The sequence below is a fragment of the Gossypium arboreum genome, chromosome 3 (genome assembly GCF_025698485.1).
Source record: "Gossypium arboreum isolate Shixiya-1 chromosome 3, ASM2569848v2, whole genome shotgun sequence".
NCBI lineage: Eukaryota > Viridiplantae > Streptophyta > Magnoliopsida > Malvales > Malvaceae > Gossypium > Gossypium arboreum.
In genome coordinates, this window is record NC_069072.1 from 65,750,595 (window position 1) to 65,766,934 (window position 16,340).

Genomic DNA, 16,340 nt, shown 5'->3' on the forward strand with positions numbered 1-16,340 from the left:
ATCGCAGCAACGCTACCAGTTAACAAAACGGCTATAAGCCATAAGAATTGTAGAAAGACTGAAAGCCTTGTATAGAACGACTACGAGCTGTACACTTCCTCCGTCAATATCAACCCAACCCCATGCAGGATGACATTCACAGTAACATACGTGAATGCAGGATGTCAGGCTCGATATCAATCATATAACTATCATACATACATCAGTCAACCTACCACTAGGGGTGTATCAGACATCTCGTCAGTTAGGGGTAAAACGGTGATTTTACCCCTGGGGTATTTTGGTCATTTTACGAATAATAGGGTCTTGATACTTATTACGACCTCCTAGAAGGTCTATCATTGCTTTGAGCGACTTAGACAACTTACATGGCCAGAACAGTGTATATGGGCCCAAAATTTGATATTGGGCCCAAGTAGGCCCACACGCTCGTATGGCCCATTTAGTTTAGATTCATATACAGCATCGCGAGCCTCATAAACAAACCTATCAATGATCACTTATCGAGAATTTTACCCATGTGGGCCCACAAGTGTAATATCCTGAATTAGGGCTTAATCAGAATAGTGGTTTCGTGACCAAAAATTCGAGATAGAAATAATTATTTTATAATTATTTTGATGATTATGATATGATTGCATGATTGTGTGAAAAATTCGTGATGAAATTCTATGCCTAAAGTGCTTAAATTGAAAGTAGGGACTAAATCGAATAAGTTGCAAAATTTGCATTCTAGAAGTTTTTAGTATGAAATTGCATTGAAATATTAATTTGGAGATCTTAAATAGCAATTTGACCAATTTTAAGTTCATGGACAAAATTAGGACATGGAAGGAATTTTTGGAAAGTTTAGTAGTAAGGGCTTTTTGGTCATTTAGTTATTAAAATGAATTAAAATCAAAATTAAAAGCCAATTTTTGTCCATCTTCTTCATTAGGCCGAAATTTCAAGGGTTCTCCATAGTTAGGGTTTGTTTCAAGCTTCCAAGCTCCATAGTAAGTGATTCCAAGCCCTGTTTTTAATGTTCTTTACGTTTTTGGAATCCCGGTAGCTCGATTAAGCTTATGTTAGCAATAATTCAACCTAGGGTTTATATTTGGAAAAATACCCATAGGTGAAATTTGTGTATTTTGATGTTTTATGATAGAATATGGGGTTTTAAATTATGTTAGACAACTTGTGCTACTCGGTTTTGAGTGAAAACGAGTAAAAGGGCTTAATCGGCAAAAATACCTAATAGTCACAAGTATATGTTAGAGTAAGAATTTGATGTTGCCATAGAAGGGAAAAATGATCAGCATGTTATAAAGCATAAGAATAAGGAATAAATTTTAATTCCCGAGCCTAGGGGCAAAAGTGTAATTATGCAAAAGTTTAGGGGAAAAGTGTAATTTTTCCAAAGTTCATATTAAATGCTGTTTTGATGAATGTATGTATTAAATAAGATTAATTTGGCATTATAGATAAAGAGAAACGAGATTCAAGTCGCGATCGAGGAAAAGAAAAGATTGTGGACTAAATTGCAAAACCTTTATATTTTGGTACCAAGGTAAGTTCATGTGTAAATAATGTAGCATAATTGTTATTTTTAAGTTATTGATGTTAATTATATGATACACTAATTTTAATCGTGAAATATTATGCTTTGTGGTTAATGTTGAGTAATATGCAAATTATGTTTACTATTTGATAAATATGAATTGCTACCGAGTATCGGTTCCGATATTCCATGGAAGACGAAACATGTGAGATTGAGGGAAAAAGCCCGTTTGAACCTTAGGAATAGATTAGGATACAAGTGACATGTCACTAGGATGGTTGAACATCCAAACTCGTTGAGTTGAGTCCGAGTTCACTTATGGATGCGAATGTCCAAACTCGTTGAGTTGAGTCCGTGTTCGTGAAATGTAACTAGGCATTCGAACTCGTTGAGTTGAGTCCGAGTTTGTGAAATGTAAATAGGCATCCGAACTCATTGAGTTGAGTCTGAGTTCACTTATGGATGCGAACGCCTGAGCTCGTTGAGTTGAGTCCGAGTTCACTTAGGGGCGGGTTACATGATTTCTTGATTACATATGAGGCACTTATGTGCAAATTATCCGTGTATCCGAGTTGTATTTCGATGTGTTCAACGGGTGAAATTTCTAGTGAAATGGAAGAACACTTAAGATGCAAGCGACGATTTCGGGCGTGGGGGCGTTATAACAAGCCCATTGGGCCCATGCAGCCCATTTTAGCCCATCGAGGCCTGTAATGGCCCCAGTCCACGAAAACGTACGTGGTGGCCTCTGCAGTCTGGTACCCATGATTTGGGGCTCGGTTCACCCCATGTGTGTTCGCACGCTCGTGAGGCCCCGAATGCTGAGGTTCCGTCATTTCAGCTTTTCGGCTTTTGCCGATTTACAGTTAAACAGGGGTGTGAATACACACCTTCTCGACCCTTCGAAAGTAAAGGATTTTGAGGTACAGTTACACACCTTTTTCGGAATAGCGCAAAAACCCTCGAATGTCAAACCTATTATAACAGTAAATTCGATTAAAACCTTAACACACGAATTGACAAAATCTTAATCAAGACTTGATTGAATGATTACCTACCCGATCCTTACTTGATCAGATCCCCCTAGCCTTCTTAGACTACTAACAGAATCAATCACCCGATTAATCGTGTATCTGCCTGACCACGGATTCTATTAAAAGATTGAAAACATCAAAAGATTTAGGAACCTGACACCAGAATAATCGGATAACATCCTACAATATTAGCCCAAATGATAATCTTAGATTGTGAGATAAGAAAATGATTGACTACCACTGTGATCCTTGACAAACCCCTTCACCCCTTGCAATTATTGAAAGTCTAGGTGATCTTCAAACCGCGACTGACCACAACGAAAGAAGAACGAGATTGCTATCTAGTTCAAGGCTATGAGCCGAAGGGAAATAGAAAGAGAAATAAATATTCAACTTAGTATCAAAATAATATGGTATTGCAAGAGAAAAGTTTGGTTGTAAAGAAAAAACAAAAGAAATAGTAAGAAGAAGAAGAAGTATTCGACCTTAGAGAAACCGAGAAGAAAAACAACAACATAAGATTGGAGAAGGGTTGAATTGTGTCGAAGAGAATAGAAGAAAAGAGATGTTAAGTTCAACCAAAGAAGAATGAGAGAAAAAGACTTCAAAAAGAAATAATTAGAATTAGGCACTTGATGTCTTGTGTTTCCGGCAGAGTGACCAAAAGCCAAACAAGCAATAATGTTGAAAGAAAGGATGACCCCAATGGTAAAAAATGTGCCAAAATAAGAAAAAAAATTCAAAAATACCAAAAGAAGTTGGCACCTACTCACTCTCACATTATTGAAGTGCACCAAATAGGTTCCCCTAGCCGAATTTGCACATAGAAGTTGCACAATTCGGCTACAACACTCCTCTCCTCCAAGTCCCTTGAAAATCTCCTCAAATCTCTCCCCTTATCCCTCCTTGATATCCTCCATAACAACCTCCAAGACCTATTCAAACTCTCACCCAATAGAGCTCAAAACCACCTCAAACTTCTGCCACCTCATGCTAGCAAAATAAATATCCTTTTTGCTTGCAATGGGGTTTGATCCCAAGGCCCCCTCAATAGCTCAACACGCCACTTACCTCCTTGCCACAAGCTCTTTTGTGTCACACTTTATCCTCAATTAATTATAAGGTCTATAGGCCAAGGTCTAGGTTCCTTTAAAAGAAAAACCAAAAATAAACTGCAAGAGCCAAGACTTGAACCCAGGCTCCCTTATAGCCTTAATGATGCCCCAACCACTAGACCACATGCATCCTTGTGTCATTTTTTTAACACAATAATTTAAAAGGCCTACTTCCAAGCATCCAGGGTTTTATTCACTTAAAATTAAAATTTTGTTAAAGCCCAGGTTTGCACCCAGGACTTATCCAATACTTCCAGACACTCCCAAATCACTTAACTACCAGAGCAAACAATTATTTTATGCCATCTTCTTGGACTTTTATGTACAATTTCCTAACCGTTCCCTTGCTCAATGCCCAATACTTCTAGGCCCAAATTTTGGGGCGTTACAATGTCGAATTAGTAGATTTTACGTACATAAATATTGTCGAGGTAAGTTCATGTAACTAAATTGTGTTTATTTACATGTTTGCATTGATTGTGTTTATGTAAATTGTATAAATGTCATAAATGTATGAAATGATTACATATCTGATCAAGCTCAATAAATAAAAGTGTTTAAATTAAATGATAGTTCCTGATAGATGATAAAGGATAAACGATGAGAATATTACTAGTATGCTTGAAATGAATGTGAAAGTGTTTATTTGAATTACATGAATGTTGTGGATGTATGAAATAATCACATGTCGATAATGCTTGAGAAAAATGTTTAAATCCCAGTTGAATAAAATGGAAAATCGATGGATATGTGATTTCCTAAAATGAATGAGGTCCTACATTTGTTGCTAACAGGATTTAACTCGAACGAGTAATCCTATTTACCTCATTACAGAAAAGATTTAGCCCGAACGGGTAATCCTAATATGAGTCCTGTCAAGCACATGTTATGGATTGGATTTACCCTGGATGGACAATCCAAATGAAGCTCCTTAGAGCATATAACATAAAAAAAAAGATTTAGCCTGGACTAGTAATCCTATATACATGTGTGGCTCAAGAGTGTACTCTCTGATATAGTACCTTATGGGTACCATTGTACATGAATTGACGGATCTTGATTTGTACACCTTGAATGTATTACCTGCATATCAATTGATATTCTGAATAAATTCAACGACAGACAATTCTAGACATGAGATGATATGTATGATAAAATAAGTTATTACACGTATTTGTCTGAAATACAAGAAAATGATGATACTTGATAAATGATATATGAAAAACATGAGATGATGATATTTGTACATGGACTCTATTTGATGAATATATGTTCATTCTTGATTATGGACTTGTACACCTTGAGTGTACTAATCGTGACCTTGATATTCCGAGTAATATGAGTAAAGTTCTGATATGAAATTATTTGAACTCGAAATGAACTATTATGAAATTATACTTGAAATAATGAGATGAATTATACATGTTGAATGAATACATGTTGTGGAAAGCACATGTGCTTGGAAACTTTATTGTTGCTGAGCCCATATATGTTTTGATGTTATTATGGAATACATATGACTAACAAGGGCAATGAGGATATGTTTAGGGCTTGAGGTCAAATTGATATAAAATGCCTTACCTAATTATCTCAAAATAGGACGAATGGTAAATTAAGTACCATGTTATACAAACTTACTAAGCATTTTATGCTTATTTAGTTTTATTTCCCTATTTTATAGTAAATCGAAAGCTTGTTGGATTGGAAACTCAGTGGAGATCTCTCACACTATCCATTGGCCCATGTCGGTACAGTATGGTAAAGTATTTATGGTGGTAATGGCATGTATAGAATATATTGGCCATATTGGCTTGTAAAATGTAAATGATGCTTGTAATCTAGCCATTGGCATGGTTAGTAATGGTTTGTTTAAATATACTTGTAATGTCAAACTATGGTAGCTACATATATGTTAAGTAGTTGATCAAATCATGTTTAATACATGGACATGTATGCATGAAATGATATCCCATGATGAATGATGGAATTTGCTTGATTTGTATGCTTGAAATGGCTGGTATTTGCATGTGTGATTCAACTGTAGGTTATAGGTGTGATTTTGGGTAAGAAATGAAGCTAGGAATGACTTTATTTTGTCCACACGGGCAGACACACGGGCGTGTGTCTAGACCGTGTGTGACACACGACTGGGTACAAGGGTGTGTAGCTAGGCCGTGTGTCCCCTGCACCTTAATTTTAAGAAGGAGAATGCTTAGAGTTGAGCACATGGGCAGAGACATGGGTGTGTGTTTCAGCCATGAGTGCCACACGGCCTAGAACTCGGGCGTGTGTCTTGGCCGTGTGAAATCTGCACCTAATTTCGAATTGAATTAATTAACCACACGGCCTAACACACCTGCGTGTGGCATGACCATGTGCACAAGTCAGAGAGTTATATAGGGTCGAACATGGCCTCCAACATGGGCGTGTCCCAGGGTCACACAGGCGTGTCCCTTGGACCATAGAGGCGTGTGAGCCTTGCACCTTGAAAAAAATTTTGAAATGTCTGAAAAAATTGTTAGAGGTTTCGATTAAGTCCAAACTCGATTCTAATGCTTGTATTGGACCTTGAGGGTCCATTTAAAGGGACGTTATGAATGATTTCGGAATTTGAATAGTAATTTACGTGATGTAACAGCCCAATTTCGGTGCAATCAGAATGGTGGTCTCAGGACCACAAATCCTAGCCGAAAAATAAAATTTATTTTTATTTTATTTTAGTATATGATCCATATTACACTAGAAATGTCGTGTGAAAATTTTGAAAAGAAAATTTTACCGATTAAGTGCTTAAACAAGAAGGACAAAATCACATAAAATGCAAAATTTAATAAAGCTATGGAATTCAAAATTTAAGGTCCTTATATGGTAATTAGACCATTCATAAAAAGTATGTGGATATTTTTGGATGATTCATCCATGGACAATGAGAAAAAGGCTAGGGACTAAATTGGAAAGTGAAAATATTATTTAATTAAAAAGATGAAAAGAAAATAAAAATCATATTTTCTCATCTTCTTTCCCAAAATAAACATGGAAATTGATTTATTAAATACACAATGTCTATTAAAGAAAGAAGTTATTCATGAGAAATTGATTTATTTAGATATGGTATCTACAGAACGGGTTAATTGAAAATTTTCTTTCGAATAAGCTTGGCGAGTGAAATGAATGATGTGAGATTATTGATGACTTTATTAGTCAGTGGAATAGTGATGAAATTGCTCAGTTATGTGAATACAACTATTAAAATTGAGTATATTACAACAATCTTTTCTGGGTATTCTATGTGTTATGTTATTCTTAGAGGCATATGAAATTGTGCATGAACAGATGTAGTATTTATCGTATTGAAAGGCTAGTAAATTATTATAAATGGAATTACTGAAGTCTAGTTGACTTATGAGCGGTATTGCACTATCATACTCGGGTTTTCTAATTTATCATGATTGATATAAGATTTGATGGTAAGGTTCATGTGATATCATTTTCTGCTTTTGCTGATTGAAGCTCTGAATTGAGAATGTGCAAGTCATATTGTCTATATCACGGTTGTTTCTGCTGAGTATGCGTGTAAACATGGGTTACTTGTGAATGATATTTATTGGTCAGTGGTGACTATACTTACTACTGTTATAAATTCTGACTTGAGTATGGGAGTTTGGTAGTATGGAGAACAGATTATAGAAACTGTATTATTGCACTGGTTGATATCAGAGCCACCTTTGGTTTTCCTCTTTTATTTGAAAAATATTATTGAGATTGAAGTATTGTTCCATTTACATGGTGGAAACATCAGATCTATTATATATTATGGTTTTAACTTATCTGATGACTATGACCTTGGAATAATGTAAAGCTTTGATATCCTTTTTAATTCTGGTGAAAGTGTTTTCTATGATAGCTACATCAATGATAAAGATATTATAGAGAGATGTAAGATTTGAATGGTTTGACAAATGTTAGTAAAGTTTTGACCAGTTGGAAGGTCTGTTGATCAAAGTATTGATTCTGATTCAGCCTGAATTGGGTAAGGAACTTGTTATTACAGTGATGTATTATTAAATGAGATTAGATTATGATTTAATATAGTAAGACAAAGTAATAGCCTGTAATTTTAGACAGTTAAAAACCACATGGGAGGAATTACCCAATATATGATCTAGAATTGACAGCTATTGATTTTGTATTGAAATCTGATAACATTACTTGTTTGGTGAAAAATGTTGTGTATTCATCGATTATAAAAGTTTGAAGTATCTGATGTTGCTAAAAGATTTGAATATGAGATAGCGTATATGGTTTGAAATGTTGAAAGATTATGACTTCATAATTGTATATCACTTGGAAAGAATGAATGTGGTTACAGATGTTTTGAGTAGGAAATCTCTGTATATCTTGCAAGCCATGGATATCGAATATAATTGTTTGATAATAACTTAATTTTAGCTGAGTATAGATTAAACCGGTGTCTCTACAACAGATCAGTGAAACTCAGAAAAGTGATAAAAAGTTATGAGTTAAATGAGTACAGTGTGAAATAATTTCTGAAACAAAATTTCAGAATAGATTTGGTAAATATCTATTATTCTGAGACAAAGTCCGTGTACTAAAGAAATTAAAGCTTGTACTGAAAATTTTACATGAATGATCATAGTGGTACTATGCATGTGTATCAGAAGAATGATAAAATGCATAATGATTCAAAAAAGATGTTTTAGTAGCTCGGAAATGAAATGTGGTATTTCTTAAATTGTACTTAAGTGATGGATGTACTAGCAAGATAAGGATGAAATTTTCAAGATGGTTATAATCAAAGAAAATACCGAAGAGGAATGGGACAAAGTTACTATGAACTTTATGTTGGGGTTATCCCTCTCTATGAAAAAGAAAGATACTATTTGAGTAATTGTTGATTGTTTGACAAAGCCTGCACATTTTATTCTGATATGAATGGATTTCTCGCTTGATAGATTGCTTGAATTACCTGTTTCTAAGATTGACAGATTATATGATGTGGTAGTTCTGTTATCTCTGATAGAGATCTACAGTTTATATTCTGATTCTAAAACAAGTCACAAGAAACTCTAGGTACATGGTTACATTTTAGTACGGTATTTCATCCTCAGATGGATGATCCATCTGAACATATGATTCAGATTTTGGCAGATATTCTTCGATGTTGTGTACTTGAATTTGAAGGTAACTGAGAAAAGTATTTGCCCTGGGTTGAAATTACTTATAATAGTTAACAATCAAATATAAAATTTTACTGTACAAGGCTTTATATGGCTAGAAATGCAAAACTCTGTTGTTTTGGACGGAGTTCAGTGAGAAAAGATACATGTAGTAGTTTTGATTCGTTGAACCCGAAGAGAGATAAAAGGGACCTGAGATAGTTTAAAAGCAATATTTGATCGTCTGAAATCCAATGTAGATCTAAAATGAAAAGAAATGGATTTGCTGATGGTGACAAAGTATTTCTGGAGATTCACCATAAAAGAAAGTTCTCCAGTTTACCCTGTAAAGGCAAATCAAGTCTGTGGTTTATCAGGTCATAAGGATTATTGAAAAGAGCTGGACTTGTTTCGTATTGATTGTTATTATTATCAGAGTTCTACAGGATTCATAATTTTTTTATGAGTATATGTGCTATGACAAAATCGATCAGACCCATCATCTGTTATTGCTTTTGTAAATGTTAAATTCTACTTGGCATGACTTACAATGAGTGACTGGTTGAAATTCTGGCATGTGAAGTGAAAGAAACGAAAAGTATAAAGGTATCCTTAGTGAAAGTTCTTGGACAATGATATGATATAAAGAAAGCTATTTGGGAACCAGATAGAAACATGAGAAAGTAATACCTGAATCTTCTTACTGGTAAAATTTTCGAGGATGAAAATTTCTTAAGGGGGGAGAGTTGTAACAGCCCAATTTTGGTGAAATCAGAATAGTGGTTACAGGACCACAAATCCTAGCCGAAAAATAAAATTTATTTTTATTTTATTTTATTATATGATCCATATTATACTAGAAATGTCCTGTGAAAATTTTGAAAAGAAAATTTTACCGATTAAGTGCTTAATTACGAGAAGGACCAAATCGCATAAAATGCAAAAGTTGAATTCTAGTAGCTAGAAGGATCAAATAGCTATGTAATTCAAAACTTAAGGTCCTTATATGGTAATTAGACCATTAATAAAAAATATGTAGATATTTTTAGATGATTCATCCATGGAAAATAAGAAAAAGTCTAGGGACTAAATTGAAAAGCAAAAATATTAATTAATTAAAAAGATGAAAAGAAAATAAAAATCGTATTTTCTCATTTTCTTCCCCAAAATAAACATGGAAACCCTAGGAGAGAGAGAAGAGACTGTCATGGCTTAATTGGATAAGTTTCCTTCTCCCGTTTTTAGTAATTTTAATATTTTTGAAACTGAGATAGCCTAAACTATCTATTTGGGGGATCAATTTGAAAAGTTATCATAGTATAAAAATTGGTTCAAGGATGTATATGCTAGAAATTTGAAATTTATGGTAGAAAATGAAAGATTGATGAAAGATAAACAACTTTTACAAAGTGATTTTTCATGAAAACTTGATTTGGGGACTAAAATGAAAAATGGTGAAAATCCATGGAAAATACTGAAATTTGTTAAATGTATGTGTTGTAAAATTTGTATGTATAATTTTGCTAGGCTTGGGTAGAGGGTCAGATTTCATGAATTTCATTTTCCGAGCCTAGGGACAGAATGGTAATTTATAGAAAAGTTAGGGGCAAAATGGTTATTTTACCTAGGATGAAAATTTAGTCCACATGAATATAGAATGTGACAAATTGATGATGAATTTACTCGCATAGATCCGGATAGACCAAATTCGGAGTTAGAACGAGGAATAGAGGAAAAAGTCAGATTAGTAGATTTTACGTACATGAACCTTTGTCAAGGTAAGTTCGTGTAACTAAATTGTATATGTTTTTATGCTTGATCTAAATGTTGTGTTTGTGAATTTTATTAATGTCATAAATATGTGAAATGATCACCTACTCAAAATAACCCGATAAATGAAAATGCCAGATAAAATGGTAAATGAATAAAATGTTACCTGTATGCTTGACATGAATGTAGAATGTGTTGTACTCGAATTACATAAATGTTACAGAGGTATGAAATAATCAAATGCCTGATAATGCTTGAAAAGTTTTTAAACCTCGGTTGAATAAATAGAAAATCGATGGATATGTGATTTCTCGAAATGAAAGAGGTTCTACATTTGTTGTGGATAGGATTTAGCTCGAATAAGTAATCCTTCAACCTCAATTCTGATAGGATTTAGCCTGGATGGGTAATCTTGATATAAGTCCTCTCGAGCATATACTATGGATTGGATTTATCCCAGAGGAGGAATCTAGATCGAGCTCGTTAGAGCATATGTCATAAAAAGGATTTAGCCTGGACTAGTAATCCTGTTGTATTCATGTGTGGCTCAAGAGTGTACTCTATGAAATAGTACCTTATGGGTACCATTGGACACGAATTGACAAATTCTAATTTTTACACCTTGGGTGTGCTACCTGTGTATCCATCGATATTTTGAATAAATTCAACAGGTAAAGTTCTGACCAAAGGCAAAGATGAATTTAAAATAAATTAACATGGAATGATATTTGTATATGGAAATTACTTGATGAGAATGTTCATCCTTCATCATAGATCCGAATATCTTGAATGTACTACTACTTGTGTGACCTTAATACTCAAATAAAATGAGTAAAGTTTTGGTATGGAATGGTCTAAACTCGGAATAAATTATTATGAAATTATACTCAAAATAATGAGATGAATTATGCATGTTGAATGAATACATGATGTGGAAAGCATATGTGCATGAGAACTTGATAGTTGTTGATCCCTTACATGTCTTGATGCTCCTATGGAATATATGACTAACAAGGGCAATGAGGATGTGTGTAGGGCTTGAGATCAAAGTGGTTGAATATACCTTACTTAATTATCTCAAATAGGACAAATGGTAAGATAAGTTCCATGTTATACGAACTTACTAAGCATTTTATGCTTACTTTGTTTTATTTTCCCCTGTTTTAGAGTAAATTGGAAGCTCGTTGTATTGAAAGCTTGGCGGAGATCACTCACACTATCCATCGGGCCATATCGGTATAGTATGGTAATTCAATTGCGGTTGTAATCACATGAATAGGATATGTTGGCCATATCGACATGTAAATGTAAACGATGCTTGTAATCTAGCCATTGAAATGGCTAGTAATGATTGTTTTGATATACTAGTAATGTCATATTATGTTAACCACATATATGTTAAGTAGTGATCAAATTATATCTAACATGAGATCATAACCAGGGTAAGATTGTAAACACGTATGCATGAAATGTTATGCCATGATGATGGATGGAATATGCTTGATTAGAATGCTTGAAATGGTTAGTAATTGTATGTGATGATATATCAGGTTAAATGATATAATTAACTTGAATAAAATGCTTGAATTTGTTGGGTTATGAATGCAAGATGTGGTGTAGGATTATGGCAAAGATTGGGGTGAGAAATGAAGCTAGGAATGGCTTTATTTTGTCCACACGGGTAGACACACGGGCAGACAAACGGGCTTGTGTCTAGACCGTGTGTGACACACGGCCTAGTAACATGGGCATGTGGTTAGGCTGTGTGTCCCCTGCACCTAAATTTTGAGAAATAGAATACTCAGAATTGAGCACATAGGCAGAGACACGGGCGTGTGTCTCAGCTGTGTGGAACACGGCGTGTGTCTTGGCCGTGTGAAACTTGCACCTAATTCGAATTAAATTAATTAACCACACGACCTATCATACGGACGTGTGGCATGGCTATGTGTGCAAGTCAGAGAGTTACACGATGTCAAGCATGACCTCTAACACGGGCGTGTCCCTTGGACCACATAGGCGTGTAAGCCCTACACCTTGGAAAATTTTTGAAAATCTGCAAAAAATTCTTAGAGTTTTCGATTAAGTCCTGACTTGATTCTAGTGCTCGTATTGGGCCTCGAGGGCCCAACCTAGGGACGTTATGAATGATTTTGGAATTTGAATAGTAACTTGCATGAATTGATTGTAAAATGTTCTGAATGTTCCAGTAACGCTCTGAAACCCTATTTTAGCGACGAATATGGGTTAGGGGTGTTACACATGATTTACTTGTAAATGTTTCTAAAAGTTTTGGTAATGCTCTGAAGCCCTGTTTCGACGACGGATACGGGTTAGGGGTGTTACAATACAAATAAGGATATTGATGTCTTTGATAACTCTTGTAAAGAGTTATATTTCAAGCCTCTAGTGTGAATTAATTGTTTGTAATTAAGTAACTATGTTTGCATTTTTAGGATATTTTTAAACATTGCATAACATAGCTTGGGTTGTGCTATAAATGTTATTATTTGTTACTTTTATTATTGGAGAAGAAAGGTGTTGGTTGTGGTTGGGTACAAGAGAAGGATGAAGAAGAGAAGAGAGACAAGAATAGGAAAATGAAAAAAGTGAAATATTGTCGTAGCAAAATGCTAGTTGAATTGCCAACAAGAATGCCATGGAAATTCTAGGAAGAGGACACAACACTTAGTGCACGTCACTCTCAGTCAACTGTACTTGTACCAGATAAACCACCCTAAAAAATAGGAAGCAAAAAGGTATGTGCTGAGAGGGAGGGACCTACCCTATAAAGGAGGAAATAGAAAAGAAAAGAAAAGAGGATTTTTAGAGAGAGAAAAATTAGATAGAAGTGTTTTCTCTCTGCATTAGATTCTCATGGAAAATCTTAGAGAAAAGAGAGGAGAGAGTAATAGCATATAGAGCAGAAAAGTCACAAACGCAAGGAGGGGTAAGAGAAATCTGCCCTAGGTTTTGCATCAAATATCATTATTAAAGTGAAAGCTGGAGTAGCGAGAGCTTCTTGCAGTTCTGCCTTTATTTTCCTATTTGAACTTTATGATTCGTGAACTTAAATGATTATGTTTAATGGTTTTGTTTTGGATTTGAATGTCCAATCCACAAGCTAAATCTCACTGGGTTGGAATTATTTGGGTGAATTTTTATTATCTTTAATACCTATGGTATGATTTTGAGTATATTATTGTTTTATTCAATTTTGTGATTATTTTAAATGCATGCATGCAAGCTCTAGACATAGATGATTGTATGGTATGTTAGTAGATCTGATTTTTATGAAAAGATTAAATAGATTGGATTATTATAAGTTGATACAGGCAATTATTCGACAAAATGTTTGCAACACTCTAAATATAGAAGTTATGATCTATACAGGGAAAGGAAGAACAATCTTGATATCATTCTTAAGTTCTATAGACATACAATAGTGAATCCTTGAGTAGTAGAATGGTCAAGATTTTACCATGACATTATTATAGTATAAGAATAAAGCCTGAGTAATTCCAAAACCTTTATCATTCAACAGTACAAATCCTTCCTACTTATTCTTTGAAAAGTGCCATAACAATTCAATTGCCCTAGCATTTTTTTCATTCATAATTGATTTTATTAATCCATTCATTAATTCTCTTCATCAATTTTTCATCTGTTTCTTTTGCACGGTTTCATTAGAAAATTTCATAAGTAATAGCATAACCAATTATTTTAATCAATGCTGATCCCTGTGGGGATGATACTCACTCATCACTTTATTACTTGATTCAACATGTACACTTGCACATTCGCATTACACATTCACATGTGACAAGTTTTTTGCGCCGTTGCTAGGGATCGACAATATTGTTGAAAAATTTAGTGTGTTATTACCTCTTTAATTTTTATTAGTTGAACTTTATTAGTTGTTTTGATTTTTTTTTTTGTGTTTTTCAAGATCTATATTGGTGCATGAGTAGAGGTATTTATGCAATTGAAGAGTATTCTTTTGATCCTGAAATTGAGAGAACCTTGAGAAGAAGGAGAAAAGAATTATGAGAAATGAAAAGAATTAGAAATGATTATAGAAGAGCCATTATAGTAGGATAGAATGGATACTAATATTTCTTGAATAATAGATGATAGAGACAAACCCATCAGAGAACATGTAGTGCTGATCTTGGATGATCTAAATCTAGATATTTTTAGGCTGCATATTCAAGCTCAACATTTCGAGTTAAAGCCGGTGATGTTTCAAATGTTACAAACTATAAGGCAGTTTAGTAAATTGCCTACTGAGGATCTACAATTTCACTTTAGAATCTTTTTGGATGTCTGTGATTCATTCAGACAACAAGGTGTTCTTAAAGATGCCTTGAGACTGGAGTTATTCCCTTATTCATTACCGGATCATGCCAGAGGCATTGCCATTAGGAATGGTGACATCTTGGAATGAACTTTGTCAAAGTTTTCTGTTAAAATATAATCCTCCAACCATGAATGCCAAATTGAGGAACAATATTATGTCCTTTCGACAATCTGAGGATGAAACATTACATGAAGCATGAGAGTGATTCAAGGAGTTAATTAGAAAATGGCCAATGTATGGTTTTCAACATTGGACACAAATGGAAATGTTTTACAATGGAAAGAATGGGCATATCAGGATGGTGGTTGACACATCTATTAACGAGACTTTGCTTGATAAATCATATAATGAGGCATATGAAATTCTAGATAGGATAGCAAGCAACGATTATCAATACCCCATTACAATAGTAGGGATTGGCAGAATAGTTGTTGGAGCAATGGAACTTGATGCAATTACTTCCCTAACAACTCATGTATCATATTTAACGAATATGATTAAAACACTCAAAAGACCAATTGCAGTATAGGAAATGAAACTAGTTGAGTTAACATGTATTTATTGTGGAGAAAATTATGTTTTTGTTGAATGCCTATCGAATTCAGCCTTTGTTTATTATGTGGGGAATTTTAACCACAACAACAACAACCCATATAATCAGTGTGGAAACAGCATCCCAATTTCAATTGGAGTAATCAGGGGGCGAGAATTTCCATCAATGCTATTCGACAAAATGTTGCAAGTGCATCACCTGCTATGCCACGGAAAAATGCTTAGCAAAATTCAGCTTCAAGTTCTTCATCTAAGGAAGATCTATTAAAGGAAAGACCAAGAATGATGCTATCATTCAAAGTCAAGCTGTATCTTTAAGAGCTTTAGAGAATCAAGTGGGGAAATTTGCCAGAGCATTAAGATCAAGACCTCAAAGAGCACTGCCAAGTGATATCAAAAGTTTACAATCTCAAGGGAAGGAATAGTGTAAAGCCAGTACACTCAGAAGTGGTACGCAGCTACCAGGAGTTGTCAATGATACCACTATTGAAGAAAGTAGTTTAGATTTCACAAATATGAAGAATTTAGAACTAGTAGCAGAGCAGGCTACAATAAAAAAGAGTAACTAGTAAAATGTTGAAGCAGGTTCATCTTGTATTACCAATAACAATGCCACGACAAAACAACCTTAACAATTTGAAGGAAGGCCACCGCCACCTTTTCCTCAGTGTTTCCAAAAATCTAAGCAATATTTTCAATACAAGAAATTCTTGGATGTTTTGAAGCAATTACATATCAACATACTATTGGTGGAAGCACTGGAACAAATGCCCAACTATTTGAAATTCATGA

General features: G+C 34.4%; 1 non-coding gene across 1 annotated transcript; it reads right to left on the reverse strand.

The window, feature by feature from the left end:
• Positions 1-15,132: 15,132 nt before the first annotated feature.
• LOC128290762 (small nucleolar RNA R71) lies at positions 15,133-15,239 on the reverse strand. Its single transcript, XR_008280549.1, has one exon. It is a non-coding gene; the product is annotated as a small nucleolar RNA R71 (small nucleolar RNA).
• Positions 15,240-16,340: the final 1,101 nt, after the last annotated feature.